Source organism: Wolffia australiana, chromosome 5, assembly GCF_029677425.1.
Source record: "Wolffia australiana isolate 7733 chromosome 5, ASM2967742v1".
NCBI lineage: Eukaryota > Viridiplantae > Streptophyta > Magnoliopsida > Alismatales > Araceae > Wolffia > Wolffia australiana.
Window position 1 is genome coordinate 20,975,721 of NC_135839.1, and position 19,505 is coordinate 20,995,225.

At 40.1% G+C, this 19,505-nt stretch overlaps 1 pseudogene; it reads left to right on the top strand.

The window, feature by feature from the left end:
• Window positions 1–1,454: 1,454 nt before the first annotated feature.
• LOC144703436 (peroxidase 52 pseudogene) lies at window positions 1,455–2,578 on the top strand (annotated as a pseudogene).
• Window positions 2,579–19,505: the final 16,927 nt, after the last annotated feature.

The following is a 19,505-nucleotide window of genomic DNA, read 5'->3' on the forward strand; positions in this document are numbered from 1 at the left end:
AGATCGGGGCCAAATGGCTGTCAGTTGGGTAGCTGATCTTTCACACATCATTCGCCATTGCCATCCAATATTGATCATCTTCCCAGCTCGAGGCTAGTACGTAGCGATTAACACCTTTGAAACATATCCCACAATCATCTCTGTTGAAGGTTACGTCACACTTGTTCCGTAATTTAGTTCCCACCATACAATGATACGCCCCTTTCCGGCACATTGGAGAATAGCTGTCAGTGAAGGCCAATTATGTTGACGTTAAGAGATGCGAACTATATTATTCGCAATCATCTAAGCTCTAAGCCCATCAATTGGGTACACAAAACAAATCCTTGCTTTCCTTTTCCCAACCTCTTTATTATATCCCACGAATATCTAATTTTTTCTTGGTGTCGAACTATAACGACATTATAAGCATTATAAACATTGTAAATGGAGGCCCATTCTGGTTGACCTTTAAGTACTGTGAATCAGATACGCGTAATGAGCGCAAATTACTTCTATTCATGTATCGTCATAAAAAAGTAGTATAGACATACACGAACGAACCGCAAACCAGACAATGTACTATCCTTGGAAAGTGTACTATCCATGAGTTGGGGTTTGTCAGCCCCCCCCCCCCGGCACAGGAATGCGGGAGAGGGGTGGGCTTGACTGGTCAAAGCCCCAATAAAGGAGGGGTCAAGTTGTTTTTGTTCATTCTTCTTGTCTCTTCCTCTCTTCTTCTCTCTCTCCTGAATTGTCTTCATCACTCCTTGGTGGTTATTCCGCTTGGGAGTTGAAGGAGTTGCTCTACTGCACCACACGACAAGCCAGTGCCCTGCAACAAAAGCCGGTGATGAAGACAAACCAGGAGAGAGAGAAGAAGAGAGGAAGAGACAAGAAGAATGAACAAAAACAACTTGACCGGTGATGTAAAGAGGTTCTTGTTATCTGTCTACATACGTCGACATTTTTCTCGTCCGAGTTGATTCCGCATTTCTACCATAGCATCTTGGGTCATTTTCTTCAACTGAGTTTCAACACCATGCCTAGCGAAGGACTTTTTTGGCTAAGTTTAAATAGTTTAATAAGTAATATGCTTTCCTCACACGCCTCCAATCCCATCCAGCCTCTTCCTGATAGATCATTTTTTTTTGCTATTCAACGTTTAATCCTAAGCGAGTAGGTCTTTTCATCCTTATGTCATACTCATCCATATGTAAGGAGAACCTTGCGTTGGGTCAATATTTGCGTCGTCCGACGGGCGTGCTGGGGTGTACATAAGAAGCTGCATACCCCCCAGTTAAAACACGTATAACTTAATAGCGGAAGAATGGCCTCCACAGGCGCAGGGTCTATCCGCTTCTCTCTACTGGTTATTTTCTTGTGCGCATGAAAAACACAAGCCCAGTTGAGACCACACTTCTATGCCCAAGGGTGCCCAAGACTCGAACGAATCATCCAAGGGAATCATGTCAATGGCTGTGCAGAGCGATCCTACTCTTCCCGCCTCCCTTCTCCGGCTCTTTTTCCACAATTGCTTTGTTAACGTACGTGTGAATTGGAACTCTACAGAAAGACAGTGGAACCATTAATCATCTTCTTCTTGTTATTTTTATTCTTCTTCTCCTCCTCCTCCTTCTGTTGCTGCTGCTTCTTCTTTTTCTTCTCCTTCGACTTGTTTTTCCTGTGCTACATTATCTTTTTGTTTTTTTCTTCTTCTTCGTTTCAATGTTTTTCTTCTTCTTTTCTTCTTCTTATTTATTTAGGACACAGTATCTATCTACAATTCTTTAGGGTTGAGATGCATCTATTTTTCTAGCAGACACTCCGACGTTCATCGGTGAACAGAATGCGCCGCCAAGTAGAGCCATCCGCAGGGTGGACGTCATCAAAACTATCAAGGCTGTTGTTGAGGCTGAGTGCAGGTCTTTCGTCTCTTGCGCAGACAACCCGGTCCTCGCCACCCACGATAGAGTCATGCTGGTAAAGAAAAAAAATCAATTAAAATAATAATTATAGGTCGCATCAATGTATTTATTTCCCATTGACAATTGTGTTCTTGTAGAGCGGTGGGCCTAACTGGCTGGTGCTCTTAGGACGCCGAGATGCGACTACCGCTAGCACGAGCGCTGCCATCAGCAACCTCCCACCGGCATCAGCGAGCTTATTTGCCAACCAAGGCCTTAACCTGTGCGACCTCGTTGCTCTATCTGGTGCACACACCTCGGGCGTTGCCCATTGTGCCACTTTTCGCAATCGCATTTACAATGATCTGAACATTAACACAGACTTTGCCACCACTAGAAAGGCAACCTACCCACTATCTGGCGGTGTTGGCGACTCGTCCCCGCTTGATCTCAACACCCTGACGGTCTTTGACAACTCGTACTACGTAAACCTACTCTCACAACGTGGCATCCTCCATTCTGACCAAGGGCTATTTAACAACGATGCTGCTGACTCCATCGTGAGCAGCTATGCTCCCAACCAGGCAATTTTCTTCAGAGACTTTGTAGACTCCATGGTGAAGATGGGAAACATCTCCCCTCTAACTAGTACCAGCGGAGAGATTAGACAAGTATGCAGCAGGGTGAACTGATATTCTTAGCGTGCCACGGTTTTATCCGACGACGTGTTTGAAGTTTTTGTTTATGTCGAATAAATTGATAGGCTTATCTTCGCCAAAAATGATTGTGTTAGTGAGATAGGCCCTATATGGCTAATGGGCCCTGTTCTATTAGCCCATTAGCCCTTACTCACATTCTCTCTCCTAGGGTACAAATACCCTGTCTCGTAACCAAGTATGCTATCACGATCATCCTTCTCCATCTCCTTCCTCCTAACCTAACCTAGGTTAGGATTACACATGGTATCAGAGCACAGCTCTTGATCTCCTTTCATCCCTGGCCCTGCTGCCACTGTCTGCTCCGCAGACTCACCAGCCAGCCAGCGGATCCTCCCCCTCCCCCTCTTTGCTTCTTCTTCCACCGCAGCCGCAGGCACAGTCTCCCACCGCCGGCCGCAGCCCGCATGCCACAGGCACCGCCGGGACCGCCGGCGCAGCAGCCTGAACGCAGGTGCAGCCCGCACGCCGCAGGTGCAGCCCGCGACCGCAGCCCGCGACCGCAGCCCGCGACCGCAGACTGCAGCCCGCACGCCGCAGGCGTAGCCAGCGACCACCGGCGGCCCGCGACCGCGGCGCGCAGCCTCGCGACCACCGGCAGCGGTAACGCGAGCACAGTCCGCCGCGCGCGGCGCCGCCCGCGACCGCCGACCGCAAGCGCAGCCGCGCGCCGCGGCTCACGCGACCACGAGCGCGGCCGCCGGCCGCGAGCGCGGCCCGCTGACCGCAGGCCGCAGCCCGCCAACCGCAGGCGCAGCCTGCACGCCGCAGCGCAGCGCAGCCATACGCCACGCCAGCGCTGCCTGCAGCGCAGCCCGCGAGCGCAGGCCGCAGCCGCAACCGCAGCTCGCAGGCCGCGGCGCAGCCGCCGCGCCACAGGCGCAGCCTGCAGCACGCAGCGCAGCCGCGAACGCAGGCGCGCAGCCGCGCAGCCGCGCGCGCAGCCTCGCCGCGGCTCGCGAGCGCGCAGCCGCAGCCTGCAGCCCGCAGTCCATCGCCGTAGCCAGCAGCCGTAGGCCGCCAGCCGTCGCCGCAGTCCCCGCCGGCCGCCAGCCCACCATGTCTACGGTCGACTATGGGCCCTCTCCACATGAGAATCTCCCCGTGCAGCCTCCTGTCTTCACCGCGGCTGACTTCGGGCGAGACCTACCCTCTCCGAAGATTGGTCTTCCTCTCCAGCCTGCTCCCGTCTATTGTCAGTTGAGCGCTCCGCAACTGCTGGCCTGGATCAAATTTGTGGAGTCCACGCTGAAGGGCCGTCTTCTCCACAAGCACTTGATCTGCCTCCCCTGCCGCTGACTGACCCGCACCATGGTGCATTCGACGCCGAGCAGCACTTCGTCCACTCCTGGCTGATGAACAACACGCTCTCTCCCTCGGTCTATGACAAGTTTCTTCACTTGACTACTCCGAAGGAGATTTGGGATCATGCCCACAAATATTGTGGCCACGATGCAGATCACTGGCGGATCTTCTCGCTAGTGGAGCGTGCTGGTGCCCTACGCCAAGGGACGATGTCCATCATGGACTATAGCTTGGCCCACACTGCACTCTGGCAGGAGGTCGACTACTACATGCCCGTTGGTGATCCGCACGTCGTTGATCACCGCCACGCTCTTCGCCTTCGGTTCCTGTCATTCCTTGACCGCCTCAACCCGGAGTATGCCGAGATTCTTCACAGGACTCTGCACACCAAGGGCACTCTCCCGGAGTTTGACGCGGTGGTCAAGGAGTTGATCGAGATGGAGAGCAACCTTCGCCACGATCGCTCTGAGGTGGTCCCCCTGGCCGACTCTACCGCCTTGATCTCCCGCTCGGGGGATCCCTCTGGGTTGTTGCCGTGCCCCTCAGAGCCGCCTAAATCTCTTGCCCCGGACCAGGCCTCCGACCCGCGGGACAAGCTAGTCTGCACCTACTGCGGCAAGCGTCGTCACACGGTGAAGAGGTGCAAAAAAAAGCAGCTTGATCTTCAAGCTGCTAAGGATGCCAAAGCTCATGTCGCTGCCGTCTCCCCCGCCGCCGCAGCTCCTCTAACCGACAGCTCGACAGTCTCCATGGAGCAGTTACAAGCCGATCTTGCCCGTTTGTCTGCACAGTTGACTGCCTTGCAGATCCAGCCTATGGCCTCCTTCGGGACGTTCGGTGAGCCCCTTGCCTCTTCTTCTGATCAGTGATACTGTGGACATACGGCTCTCACCGCCCCTCTCGTGTCGGATACCACTTGGGTGCTTGATACGGGGGCCACGGAACACATGACCCCGTTCAATCACCATTTCGTATCTTACGAGCGGCATAGTGGGACTCGGGCTGTCCTCACTGCCGGTGGTGGACGTCTCCGAGTGGCTGGCATCGGGACTATCCATGTGGACGGTCTCGGTCTCATCCACAATGTCCTCCATGTTCCATCTCTCCGTGCTTTGCTTATGTCACCGCGGTGCCTTGTCGATGCGGTTCAGTGCTCCTTCCACATCCAACCTGACGGGATCTTCTTGTCTAACAAGGTGCGGAGGACTACACCGACTAGGCGGGACCGGGGGTTGCTGTTGTTCGAGGATGGGATCCGATCGTACTTTATGGTGCAGCGCAGTCTGCACACCGCTGCTGAGTCTCGCCGCGACCATCTCCAACTTGCTCACCAGTGCCTCGAGCACCCACCGTTCTCTACTTTACAGCGTCTGTTTCCATCTTTATGTATGGGCTTGGACCTTAAGACTGTTGTTTGTGAGGCATGCCACTTAGCCAAACATCGACGTTCGTCTTTTGCTCCATCGGCTTCCCATACGATGGTCCCGCTGTGATGTCTGGGGCCCGGCTCTGTAGTCCAGCTTGAAGGGGCACCGCTTGTTACTGATCTTCGTCGACGAGGCCACACGCTACACATGGACGTACTTGCTTCCAGCCAAATCGGCTGTAGCGGCCACGGTTCAGCAGTTTTGTGCGATGTGGTTTGGTCGCTTCTCCTCCGTCATGCGTGCTGAAGGCTACACCCAGAGCAACGGGGATGCTACCATCTTTTTTCGGCATGGCCCGCCGAGGTAGCTATCCTGGTGGTCTACGTCGACGATATCTTGATTACTGGCTCAGATACTGTTGAAGCCTCCCGCCTCAGACGTGCTCTTGCTCGGGAATTTGCGATTAAGGCACTCGGCCCCCTTCGTTATTTTTTGGGCCTTGAGGTCGCCTACTCGTCTCGCGGCATTTTCGTCTCCCAGCAGAAGTACACTGTTGACCTGCTGACACTGACTGGTATGACCGACTGCTCTCCACTTCGGACGCCCATTGATCCCAACGTGAAGTTGGGTGAAGGGGGTGACTCTCCGCCGGTCAACCCCTATCAATATCAGCAGTTGGTGGGGAAGCTTCTGTATTTGACTCACACTCGCCCCGACATCAGCTTCATCGTCAACCTACTCAGCCAGTTCATGCATGCTCCGCATGAGATTCATCGCCAGGCCGCCAATCGGGTTCTTGCATACCTGAAAGGCTGCCCCGGGAAGGGCCTCCTCTTCCCACGGAGCACTGACACCACTGTGAAGGTTTATACGGATGCTGATTTTGCCGGGTCCGTCGTTGACTACCGTTCCACCACCGGGTACTGTGCCTTCGTGTTCGGTGGCCTTGTCAGTTGGAAGAGCAGTAAGCAGGACAAGGTGTACCGCTCCAGTGCCGAGGCGGAATTCCGGGCCCTTGCCAATGGGGCTTCGGAAGGCCAGTGGATCTACGGGATATTGCGCGAACTTCGCATCAAGTATTCCGGTTCGATTCACTTCTACTGCGACAACAAGTCAGCCATTGCCCTGGCCAAAAATCCTGGCCAGACCGGTCGGATCAAGCACATGGAGCGTGACTGCTACTTCTTCAAGGAGCGGATGGACGAGGGCATCTTCGACCTGAATTTTGTGTCTTCCTCCGACCAGGCCGCTGACGTCCTCACCAAGGGCCTGTCTAACCCCCTCCTGGTGCGTGCGGTCTCCAAGCTCGGCATGGATGACATCCATACCTCGCTTGCGAGGGGCTGTTAGTGAGATAGGCCCTATATGGCTAATGGGCCCTGTTCTATTAGCCCATTAGCCCTTACTCACATTCTCTCTCCTAGGGTACAAATACCCTATCTCATAACCAAGTATGCTATCACGATCATCCTTCTCCATCTCCTTCCTCTGAACCTAACCTAGGTTAGGATTACACAGATTGAAATCACCGAAAAAGGAAGTCTAGAGGCAAATGTTTTCTTTATGTTGTACATCTCTTGTCCTTGTATTATTGTATCTGTCTGTCTGAAATTTATGCATTATTGTCGTAGTGTGTGCAAAAATTAGAAGCTCTCCGTATCGATATATTTCATATCAGAAACCAACATTTCCATGCGTGATAGAAAGGAAAGAACAAGGCACAATCATTGCCAATGATGGAGCACAAATATCAGAATAAGTTAAACCTGCGCGCATCAACTACATATTTTGGCAACGGGCTGAAAAAGTGATCTTGAGGTTGGGGAACTACCATGCAATAGTTGGGGTACTACCATGCAATACGTTATCGTGAAGACAAAATATTTCAAAGAGAACTTGCTCGTCATTCAAGGTTTAGGGAAACCGCACCGTCTATTGACCCTCCTCCAAATAAACAAAGTAAAACATCATCGATAAGTAGAAGAAGAATAAGCAGAACCAGACATTCCAAAGTCAATGGGTAGAAAAAGAAATGGAAAAAATGACAACCAGATGATTAATTAATAAATACAAATAGGATAGGAAAAAAAAAAGAAGAATAAAAATATGATGGGATTAATAAAATAAATTAAAAAAGAAGAAAAAGATGAACAAAAACAGGAAGAAGAAAGATAATGAGAAAATCCTATTAATAAAACATAAGTCAAATTATTAAAATGAAACATAATAATCATACTTTTAAACAAAGAAGAAATAGGTGTAGTACAAAAGTACAACTAAAAGAATAAAAATGAAGAAAACAAAAATAAGAAGTGGAAAAGAAGAGGAGCAAGAAAAAGACAAGTTGACGAAGAAGAAACAAAAAAGAGGAAAAGGGACAATAAGAAAATAAGAAATTGAAAAAAGAGGAAGAGAATAATAATGAGAGTATAGAATGTGAATAATAATATAACGCAGCATAATCAAATAATCAGAATATATGTATGAAGAAAAAATACAAAGGGAAAGGATAACATCAAAAAGATAAGGCACAAGTAGAAGAAGAAAATAGAAGAGAAAGAATAAAATAAAAACAACAATAAAAAGATAAAAACTAATAATAATGATAAGGAAAATAAATACTACAAGTAGAAGAAAAACAAAGATTAATAATAATAATAAAATGAAAAAAGACGAAGAATAACAATAAAAAGAATAAAAATAGAAATAAGAAAAACAAGAGTAATAGAAATAAGAAGAATAAAATGAAGACAAAGAAGAAGAAGAAGAAGAAGAAGAAAAAGAAGAAGAAGAAGAAGAGAAATAAGAAGATAGCGGCCAGATTCAGTCATAGATTAGTGAGTTAACATAGACTCTAATTTATATAACGGGAAATAGGTTTTGAATTAGCGCTCCACATTGTCAGGGGAGCTTATGAGTGCAAAAGAAAACCCATAATGGTTTTGTTGAGACAATAACATTAATATGTATACATATAAACCATATATCTGTTTTTTGTTTTGTTGGTGATTGAGTAAAAAAATGAAAGAGTGTGAAAAGATATGGTCAATGAAAGACTGCATGAATTTATCAAATATGAATGTAATATCTCCTCACAAGCTTATGGGTACACCACTTGGCATTCATCCTAAAAATAAATGATCTGAAAAATGTTTTTTGCACAGAAATAACAGTTTATTTATTGGTTACTACTTTATTTATGACTAGTCTGTGAAAACAGATATATATTGCTCCCTTGACAATGTTCACTGATCAATCCTCTTTTCTGACATGTAGTTCTTTAAAAGCCCTTAATTTGAAGCTAAAAAATATATTTACATTCACTTCCAATCACAAAATCATGAAACTTTCCACCTTAATGCTTCAAGTAATGTGCTTAAAATAGTTAAATTTTTGGTAAATTTAACATAATGAAAGTTTATGGTTTTGACCGTCTCTTTTTATAATATTTTTGTTTTGAACCAATCAAAGTTAAATTAAATTATATTAAAAAAATTAAAATGTTGGTAAATTCAGCCAATGAAATTGTATGGTTTTTGAACATATCCTTTGAGCTATGAATATACTTACATGGTCCTAAGTATGATTTGGAGCCTCAATGGACCTACTATTTAATTTACTGTTGAGAAACATGCCACCATTGGTAATTGGAGCAATTACTGGATAGATGGGTTTTAGGTTCCAGCTAGTTTTCTTTTCCAAGTTTGTTATGCTCTCAAGACCCATCATCTCAATAAAATGATATATTGACATTTCAAGACATATGAATCATAACCATTGGTTTAATTTTTTAGATGTGTCAGTGTATACCCCAACTATCTAAACTTGTCCTCAGAGATATATCAAGGATCTTACAAATGAAAGCAAATTTCACTACTCTGAAATATGTCGCATATCAATATTCAAGATACACATGCTTATATGCTTTACAATCTCTACAAATCTAAGCATACACAATTAATTCTATTACAGAAAGATGATAATCATTACCAATGCAGGTGTCTTTTGGGTTTTGATTATTGCCTTTACTCCCTTTGTCTTACCCTAACATGTTTTTTACTCATCAAGAAAAAGAATCAATACTATAGGCGAAAGTTTTGGAGATATTTACCGGAGTCTACCCTCTCTAGCCATCTTTTCCACCGACATCGATTCTATTTTTTATGAAACATATCATATCAGTCAACCTCAGTGTCATATGGTAAACATAAAAATATTATTATCTTTGAGCATGTACCACTGGCATCTATATATAGTTTTCAACCACATGACACTAATATTTAAACTATAGCATGAATATCATAGGGGATCTTCTTGTTTTTCATGTGGTTTCCAAAATGCCAAGCATGGGTAAAATATTCATGCTCTTGGAATTTCAAAAAAAATAGATATGTTTTCTCTTATCTCAAGGATCTTGTCTAGACTCCATCTACATCTGATTGGGCAATCTGGTAAATTCCTTCCCTCCCCCTGTGTGGATAAAGATAAAAAAGGATTAGGACTTCTATCCCACTTTTTCTTCTTTTAGGTATTGATCCTTCAAGGGGTATCAGGCCCTAACCACCATCTCCTCCTTGTCCATCTTTCAGGTGATCTGCATCTTCAGGATAAGGTTTAGAAATTCTTAACTCTTTATTTTATTTTGTATCATCTTTCTCTTTCTTAGAAATCCTCTTTTCATGCTTGATTTATGTCCCTCACCTCATAAATTAGATTTCATATTTTATGTCTCCTCCTTATGGATCGACCCCTTCCTCATCCTTAACTTTTCATATTTGAAAACTGGAAATTTTTAAATATTATAACATAATTTTAACTGATACCAACATAATTAACTCATTTTTAAATGCACCAAGTGTAGGCTTATCAATTGGCACCTCATAAATTGGTACCTTAGCATACTAATTGAGATAAATACCACTAACTAATAACACAAATTCTTAGGTTGGGACCACTCAATGTACATTTGTATTCACATAAAATGACTATGTAAGTGTTTTATCAACCCTAAAATGATTATATCCATTATTAAATGATGTTTTAAATTTTTTGGTGTTTTAGATTTTTTTTTGAAGTTTTTACATCATATTCTTAAATAAAATATTATTTTAGTCAAAATATGTTTTATGAATTTTCTGTCATTAGGTTCAAGAACATATCGTTTATCTAACTTAGAATGTATAATTTTTTTATTTTTTAGAATTAAACTTTAGGCTCTATGAACTAATTAAGGTTATTTGCTTTTAATTTTGGGCCCTATAGGTGTCTCCATTTGATTTGTCAAATGGCAACCAATAAATGCTTTATGTAATGATTAAAAATTACTTTTTATGATCATTAAAGAAGATGTTTTTATGGCATTGCATCAAGATACATTATAATTTCTTATTACGGTTTAAACTACCCATTTTTAATCAGTCTACTTCATCCCATAAGAACATCAAAAGCTGTGTTTTTGTCTTCTTCGCATGTACACAACATGCACATGCATGTAACTAGCATAGACATGTCCATGTGTGAATAGTGTAACAAAAAAATTGGATTTGTTTCATGATGATCCATCACCACGTCATAAGCCCACGATCGCTTAATGTACTCCCTTTGTTACTATTTTCACCATGACATGTAGCCGAGTGTGGTTGGATAAAGGGAGTAACTTGAGATGTGGCATGATCAAACATGCATCACCATGTCACATGTTCACCATTATTTAATTTAATTATTTTTTATCTTCTTTTATGCATAGGGACATGTGGTGCCTCCCAAGACATATATCATGGTAGAACTCACATCAATCATTGCATCAAATATCCAATAAGTTAAGGAAAGAAACCTATGACATGAAGCAATGGTGTCACAACAACAAGGATAAAGAACATTTTACATAATGTGTTAATACTTCTCTATTAGTATTAAGTCATTCATTTGACATAACATAATGATTTTTTGGTATCATATGATGAATAGTACCTGAATACAAAAGGCACAGAGCATATATGTGGGAAAGAGCTGAAGAAGTGGAGCTTACATAAAAACCACATGATTTGGGATTCAAAGATGACTAGCTGACAAAGGGCAAGTATTTGATGGGGTGCCCAAGTATTGTAGTTCATTATTAAGCTTATCTACTTCTCCCATTAAAGGATCATCCCACTGAGGGTTTTCATTTACCAGTCCTATATTCGTATTTTGAGTTTGATACGACATCGATCCTAATTACTATGGTGTCTCTTTCACTTTAAATTGGAAGATATGGGATGTAATGTGATTACTGCTTATATTACATGGCTTTCAATGCTATTTCATCATGTTCATCTATTACATTTTCTAGAAATGGGGTTATTTGTCAGGGGACAATATGATTTACTTTTTTTCCTTTAAGCATACATTGCAGTCGCATTTTCCAATCCAAAAGCAGATTTCTTGAAAAAGTGTCATCAATCGGTCAACTTACCTATAATTTAATAATCTTTATTCTAATTCTTCAAATGAGAAGCTTCCCATATTTCCCAAACTATATCATAATATGTACAAAAATGGGTCAATATTCATAAAACCATGTTTTAGTTTGTCTATATATCCTCACTTTGGTGCTTGGGTTTATCTGGATCATAAGTCATGGGATAAGATTGTCCCATAAGAGTAGATGTATTGATTCCACTCAAATAATCTGAAAATGGTTGTTTCATGCGGATGGGCCATGGGAGCTACTTACCTGTAGCTTTAAATAACCTATCCCTTGAGGTTGTTATACCTCAGCCAATACTCATTGGGAATCTAGCTGTAATTTGCTCAACCATCTGCTCAAAAATAGATGACTCACTAACTCGATGTATTAGGTTGAGTATAGGATGTTAAGTGAGATGTCCCTCTTATCCTAGATCCTATATATAAGGTTGGTACCCTCTAGTGACATCCACCAGTTGTCCCCGTAGAATTAGAATGCAGCAACAATCAAGAGAATATTGATTGAATGAGATTTTCTAGAATCATCTTATTTTTTGAAAAAATAATTTATTGATATGAATGTGACAATACATTAAGAGGAATACGCTGTGGGCCATCACCATTGATGTGAGCGTTTCTGTTTCAATGGAGTTTGTAAATAATATTTTGTTGAGCTTTTAGAGATCACTGTTGTGGTTATCCCTGCGAAATGCTTGGCCAGTGCTCCTTCACTCTAGTTGGGTTCCTGATAACACCCTAAAATCGGTCTTTATTTCAAGAAATCTCTCACAATTTTATGCATTTAACGAGATTAAAAGGGGTTTTTATCATCTATTTACTTGAAATTAATTTTTTCAAGTGATTTCTGATTTTTCCCTAATTTACTGTTAATTTTATGATTTTTTAGGGATTTATTTGAGCTTGAAATAATTATTTTCAAATGAAAATAGCAGGTTTAATATTTAATTTTGAGGTTAATTAGTATGGGGATGATTTTCTGAATTTTCTAGAATTTTCTGGAATTTTCTAGGATTTTTTAGGATTTTATTGGATTTTTCTGAGATTTATTTGAGGAAGAAATGAATTTTTAATGAGGAAAAGGATATATTTATGAGGAAAAATGAGTGTTGAAGTGATTTTCAAATTTCGGGGGAGTTTTCTTAAATTAGTGTTGCAATTATGCCCTTAAAAACAGCTCTCGGTCGTGCATGCAGGCGTAAATATGCTATTTAAATAGTTACAGGGTTTTATTGCAATACATCAGCAATTTTTATTGGTTTTTATGAGAAGGAGAGAGAGAGAGAGAGAGAGCAAATAGGACATATACATAAATATTTTTGGGCGGCGTCCTTTTGCATGTCCGCATTAAATGAGGGACTTGATTGCAAAATTCCAGGCCACTCTCTCTCCGAGAGGTAAGCTCATCTCCCGTGCTGTGCATGCAAAGTGCATGCACGGGAGATGACGTGGCATCTTATGAATGGCTTACGTTATAAAAAAGGTAGAGGTACGTGCAAATTGCTAAGTATTATATTGTTTTTTTATTATTTTTCTTTATTTTTTATTCCAGGCCAAGGGGTGCGTGGCGCGACGAGAACGAACCTGCAGTTTGAAGTTCAAAAGCCATCAGCCAATGAGAAATCGACACGTCATATCGTGTTTTAAAAGAAAATAATTAAATAAATGGATTTAAATCCAATGGTTAAAATTGGTTTAAATTCATTTATTCATAACTTTTGATCCTGAGGTCCGATTGAGATGATTTTTTTATGGATTTGCTCGCCTTGACCCCCTCTTTCTATCTATAGTTTTTGAATCATTCAGATCAATTCTACATTCATAGATAAAAATAAATTACTATATGGGGGTAAAATGGTGATTTTCACCATCTAACCTAAGTATAAAAGCTGGATTCGAGAGGGGGAGCTCATTCTTGATGGTGATCTATGACAGCTGAAAGAAAGAGAGGAGCTCCATCTTGGATCAACCTATTTGGTACTTTTTCCTTCTTTGTATTTGAATTGTTGGTGTATTTTGGATGATGTTAGTTTAATTTCTTGATTGTTCTTCTTGATTCTGGTCTGAACTTCTAAATTGCTTGGCTTGAGCGGCATGTACAAGCCCTTACTAGGATTGAGAGGAGAAATTGAGAGATTTACCCAGCTATTCCAAGTGCATATTAAAACAAAACTATAAAAAAATTTCAATTTCTAGGAGATTAAATTTCCCTTTTTATTATCCAATAGAGTAGTTATTTTTTAATTATCAAGCCTACAGAAACAACCAAAACAAATCAAAATTTTCTCCTCTCAACCTCTCTAATTGACCTCTTTGACCCTTTTCTTTGGATCAAAGAAGCCAATTTAAAGCCCCATATTCTTCTATTCCTCTCATCTTTCCTACCTCCCTTTCTAAATTTCTCATTTAATTAGGGTGATTTGATCTTCATTGAATATCAAATTAACTTTAATTAGTGTCAAATTACTCAATTATATCTTCAACTGAATTTACTTACTAGCTTCCCTTGGATGATACCCTTTACTTATCACTACACATCTTAAGTAGGGTTTTTATAAATTTTATTGTATAAGCTGAAATTGACAACGTTAAGGGATTAAAATTTAGTAAAATTTACCCCTATTTTTGGCTTATCAGTTCCCTTTTGTGAGAGAATCTTTCCTACAGGTGGTGGACATCAGTTAAATGTTTTTTCTTTCTCCATTTCTAGAAGTGTGTCTTTAAATTAGCATTTGATATATTTTATGCTTAACTCTTTTAAGGTACTAAAAGTTTAAATTCACAACTATTTTTGTGTTGTGCCAGATGTTCTCATTTACAAGAATGTTTTGCTCATGTTTTCCCATTTATGATCAGGTTGTATTACATTTTCAATATTGTCTTCATTTTATTCAGATGTTTGGCACAAAATGTTTTACTTTCTACAAAAGAGCATGTTGCAGTGAGGCATGAATGACTTAACAAAATATAATTTCACATTGCCCCTTGTGTGGTATAAACATCCTGAAGCTAGTTGTTTTTTGATGATACATGGATGAATAAATTTATATTAAAAACTATGTAGAATGCATGGAGGTATGTAAAATGGAAGAGTTGAGATTGATGTTAAAGTTCTAGTTGTATATGTGTATAATTTTTCAAAAGTACAAGATACTCCTCATATGGACTCAGATTATCAGTGACTATAGCATTTGAAAGGAGATAAAAGGAGGCCAACCGAGGTCACTTTGAAAATAGATTGAACCTTGGAAGCCAATTAGTAAATCATGACATGTCCCATGTATCATCCCCCATTTTATACTCCTGATCTCCTAGAGACAGTTTCAAAGATACATGACATTGAAAAGGGTTGGCTTGGCCTTTCCTTGGAGCTCAGCGCATCTTGGTGTTTCTTCAATGGGACATCAACTTGAAATATTTTGTTTTACAGCTTCTAAGATAGATTTGAATCCTCATGCTCGAATTCTTTGATTTTTTGTTTTTCCTTTTTTTAAGTATGTGATTTTGGCTTGAATTTAAGCTTTTGATAGCATAGCCTTTTTGAAATTTGGCACACTTGACTGTCCTTTGCATAGGTCTATTGGCATTCCCCCGTTTGAAACACTGGCTCCACCCAATCCTTTGAATTCAGGTTTGGTTCCCCATTCATTCGCAAGCTGTCCTGATCAAAGTCACTAGTGACACAAGCATAAACTATGTTGAGATCATGACATAGAGCCTAATTTACTGTTTGGACTGACACATCCAACCCACTTCCAAGGTGATCATTGAAAGCCTTCCATTGTCTCGATTTTTTCTCCTCCGCCACATTATCTTCAGGGATGCTATATGGGAACTTTAAATATGGGCATGATGTATATTCTTTGACTTTGTTAAAGGTTTGCACATATGCTATGATGCCTATGTATCTTATAGTGCCAACGGCATAGCATGGACTGTCAGCATAATGATAAATGTGAATGACTACCATATTATTATTTTGTTGATGATATGAGTTATAGATGGCAGATAATAGAATTTTCACAAAAAGAAAGATTTCATCTGGATTTCCTCGTTATTCCCCAACGTACTATATCTGCTTTTTCTATGCAATGTATTGACTTTTGCTTCTATTGGTGACTGTCCTGTTAGATTGTTTAATATGAGTTAATCCAAGCTTCTCCATTTGATATGCGCTTCTTTCAGCTTGTGGTCACTCTTATAGCTTCAAAAACTGAAATCATTCTCCTGAAAAACTGCATGGTTAGCTAATGCATCATAGACAATATTCCCTTATATGTATATATGTCTGATTTCGTCTATACTTCCACGTAAAATCATAAAAGAATGTGTTTTTTTAAGGGCTGCTTTGATTTTGCAACCTTTGTTTTGCATTAGAACGTTTATATGTTATTCTCAGGAATAGAGGGCACAAGTTTGCATGTTCCATTTCTTTGAAAACCAATTCCATGTTATTTCTTCCCATTCACTCTTGATAATTAGATGCTCTACCAAACCCCCATGTGCATTCCTGATGCAACACTCACATTTAGATGCAAGGTTTATTCCAATTTTCTGAATGTTATGATCTAGGGGGAAAATGTTAAATATTATTTTTCACATTAAAATTTCTATATGAGTTGGTATTTTTGCATCCCAAATAGTCTTGGCAGGTTGGTGTATGGGATGTTTGTCTCGTATAAACTCCAAGCTGATATGGTTGAAAATTGGCCACTTGTATCATTGGTGTTTGAGATACAAATATTTAAAACTATAACCTTCTCCCAAAAGGATTGTGGGATCCCACAAACTTGTGAGTAAGATTCTAAGTTATAGTTATTCAATTATCATCGGGGATTTTAGTATTTGGTATTTGGGCTAACAGTCCTAGCCATGACAGTTCATGTACCACACATTAATCTTACCCTGACCTAGTCTCCCGCATAAAATGTCATTCATTTTCTGCCAAATAAGTTTTGACTTCTGTATTTATGTAGGGAAACAACAAGAATTCACATCTACATCCCAATTCCCAAATTTTTCTCTTACTATTTTTTATCATAATGAGATTTTTGGAATTAAAAATCCAAGCTCTTTTCATTCTTAGAACTTTCATTACAACCTCTAATGGATGAATGCCCAATGTTTTTTCATCTTTAGGATATAATACATTTTTCTAGGAGATCCAGTGTCTTCTCCTTTTTTCCCCATCGGTGGACCATAAGAAGTAAGCCATCACATTTTTATCAAATGTAATGGTTTTTTGGCACATCAGATACAGAGAGAGTATGAATTGGCTGATATTTAATATGTGATTGATTAGGGTAAGCTGACCTCCTGATGAGAGAATTTTTCATTTTGAATCATCAAATTCTTGACAAAATATTATCAAAAGAAATAGCTTTAGCTTGCTCGGAGAAAATGGAGAATTCTAAATAAAAAATGGAATTCCTATTATAGTAAACAGTGTTAGACCACGAATTTGGTTTTTCCTATGCAGGGACGTTTTATTGGAAGCATAAAAGACACTCTTTTGTTATTTTTCTCTAGCAGACGTCATGTTTAGTAACGAGCTTTTTTTATTGATTGTATCATCAATAAAAAGACATTGAGATATAATGGGAGCACCATGTTTAGTGAAATATGGTTTAGTTTCTTCATATACTATTGAGTTCTAATATTTTTACTGAGTGCTTATTTTGCTAAAATGAATAAGCTAGGGGAGATTGGATATCCTTATCTTAAACCTCTAGATGCTTGGAAAAGGGGGTCGTGTTTCCATCTATAAGTACCAAAAAAAATTAGATTCAATGCTTGCACAGATGATATTTATTCATTCCATACATAAGCCAATTTTTTCTAAGGCTGATATGAGAAATTTCTATTTTATCCTATCATATGTTTTTCCCATATCAAGTTTTATGGTTACATTTTGACCAGGAATTTTATGGTTTAATGATTGCGTAATTTTATGAATTAACCTAACAATCTCATGATTTTTTTTCACTTTTAGAAAGCCAAATTATTTTTCAGAATTAAGTTGAGGTAGGAGCGAGCTTAATCTATTGTTTAAAACTTTAGTAATGATTTTTTAGATGACATTACATAGGCTAATGGGATGCATGTCATAAAGAGATTCCAGATTTGATTTTTTTGCATCAGGGCTAAAAAAGTCACTTTCCAAGAGAGTGAAAAGGTTTTGTTTCAATGAAAGTCTGTACTTATAGGCACACGTCATGTTTTACAATATCCCAGCAGATAATGAAGAAACAAGGTGTGAAGTCATCATATCCTGGAGTGCAATCTGCGCTCATCGATTGTAAAACTGACTCTATTGCTTGCATGGTTGGGATGTTATAGATCATTTGGTTACCAACTGATGTAACTCCTATTGGAATGACTTAGTTGTTCTTCATCAAGTCTATTAGCCTGAGATGTGAGCAGAATTTGGTAAAAAATAACTGCCTCAGTTTCCAAGTTTTTTTGGTTCATTATTATGTCGACTCTAATATAGTAGGCATCTCTTTTGGCTCTTCAGTTAACAATGGCGTGGTAATATTTGGTGTTCCTTTCTAACAATGGCATGGCTCATCATTATGTTTGACTTTTTGTTTAAGAAACGAATAAATTTGATCTTCTTTGAGTTCCAGCCTTTTTTTCAAGGGAGTCAATTCATCCCATGTACCATCACTCCAATTTTGGTCTACTTCATATTCATTGGTGTCTATTCATTTTTCAAATTTCTTTTATTTTTCCTTGTAAATGTTTCCAAATGACTCTCTGTTACATGATTTTAAAGTTAATTTCAGAGCACATAGTTTGTTGCTCAGATTAGACACGGGGTTCCTATCCCTCAAAGTTCCCCATGAATTTTTAATCAAGTTAAGGAAATGTTAGTATTTTAGTCCACTTCGCTTGAAATCAAAAGGGTGGTCTTCTATCTCTTTTAACTTTCTCTCAAAACCTTAACATAATAGGCACATGATCCTGAAAGTCTATGGGATAGATATTTGATCTTACAATTGGAGAAATTATGTGCCCCAGAATTCATCAAAATTATATCCAATCTTTCATATATTCGGTGGGGGCCTCTTCTCCCATTACACCATGAAAATCAATTTCCCAAAATGGGGGCGTTCAGACAGCTATATTGGCATAATTACATAATTAAATTCATCCTGTCCTAGGGTACATGGTGCAATTCCCCTTTTTTTCATCCCAACTTCTAATGACATTAAAATCTCCCCCCACTATCCATGGCTTGTTCATTGTGCTGTATTTATTAATCGGTCCATTCCATAAGTCCATCCTTCTGTCATGGTGATAAGAGTCATAGATAAACAACATCATAACTAAATTTCGTTGATATGAAGCTTCTATTGTAAGGCTTTGGGAACATTCATCAATAGGTCTAATGCCAATACTATCATCCCAAAATATCCAAACTTTACTTATCCTCTGAACTATACATCCTCCAAATCTCAAACTTAGTCAAAATGTTTCTAATCGTGTTTTCTTTGCAATCAGTTATAGAATTCCCCTATTTTAATTTCAAAATCTCTAACTATTTCCATTATCAGTGCTTTGTTTCTGCTCTTTCAATCCCACGACAGGTCCATATAACAGTATTTATCATTTGATGTTAGGGTGAATTTATCGCATTCTCTCTAAAGGGCTTTCAATTTTAGATAAATGGGCTTCCTTAATTTGAAAGGTGCCATCCTTTATTACTGTCTTTGGATTTAATCTCATTATACACTAAGTTTTCATCTTCTGAAACTGTAATC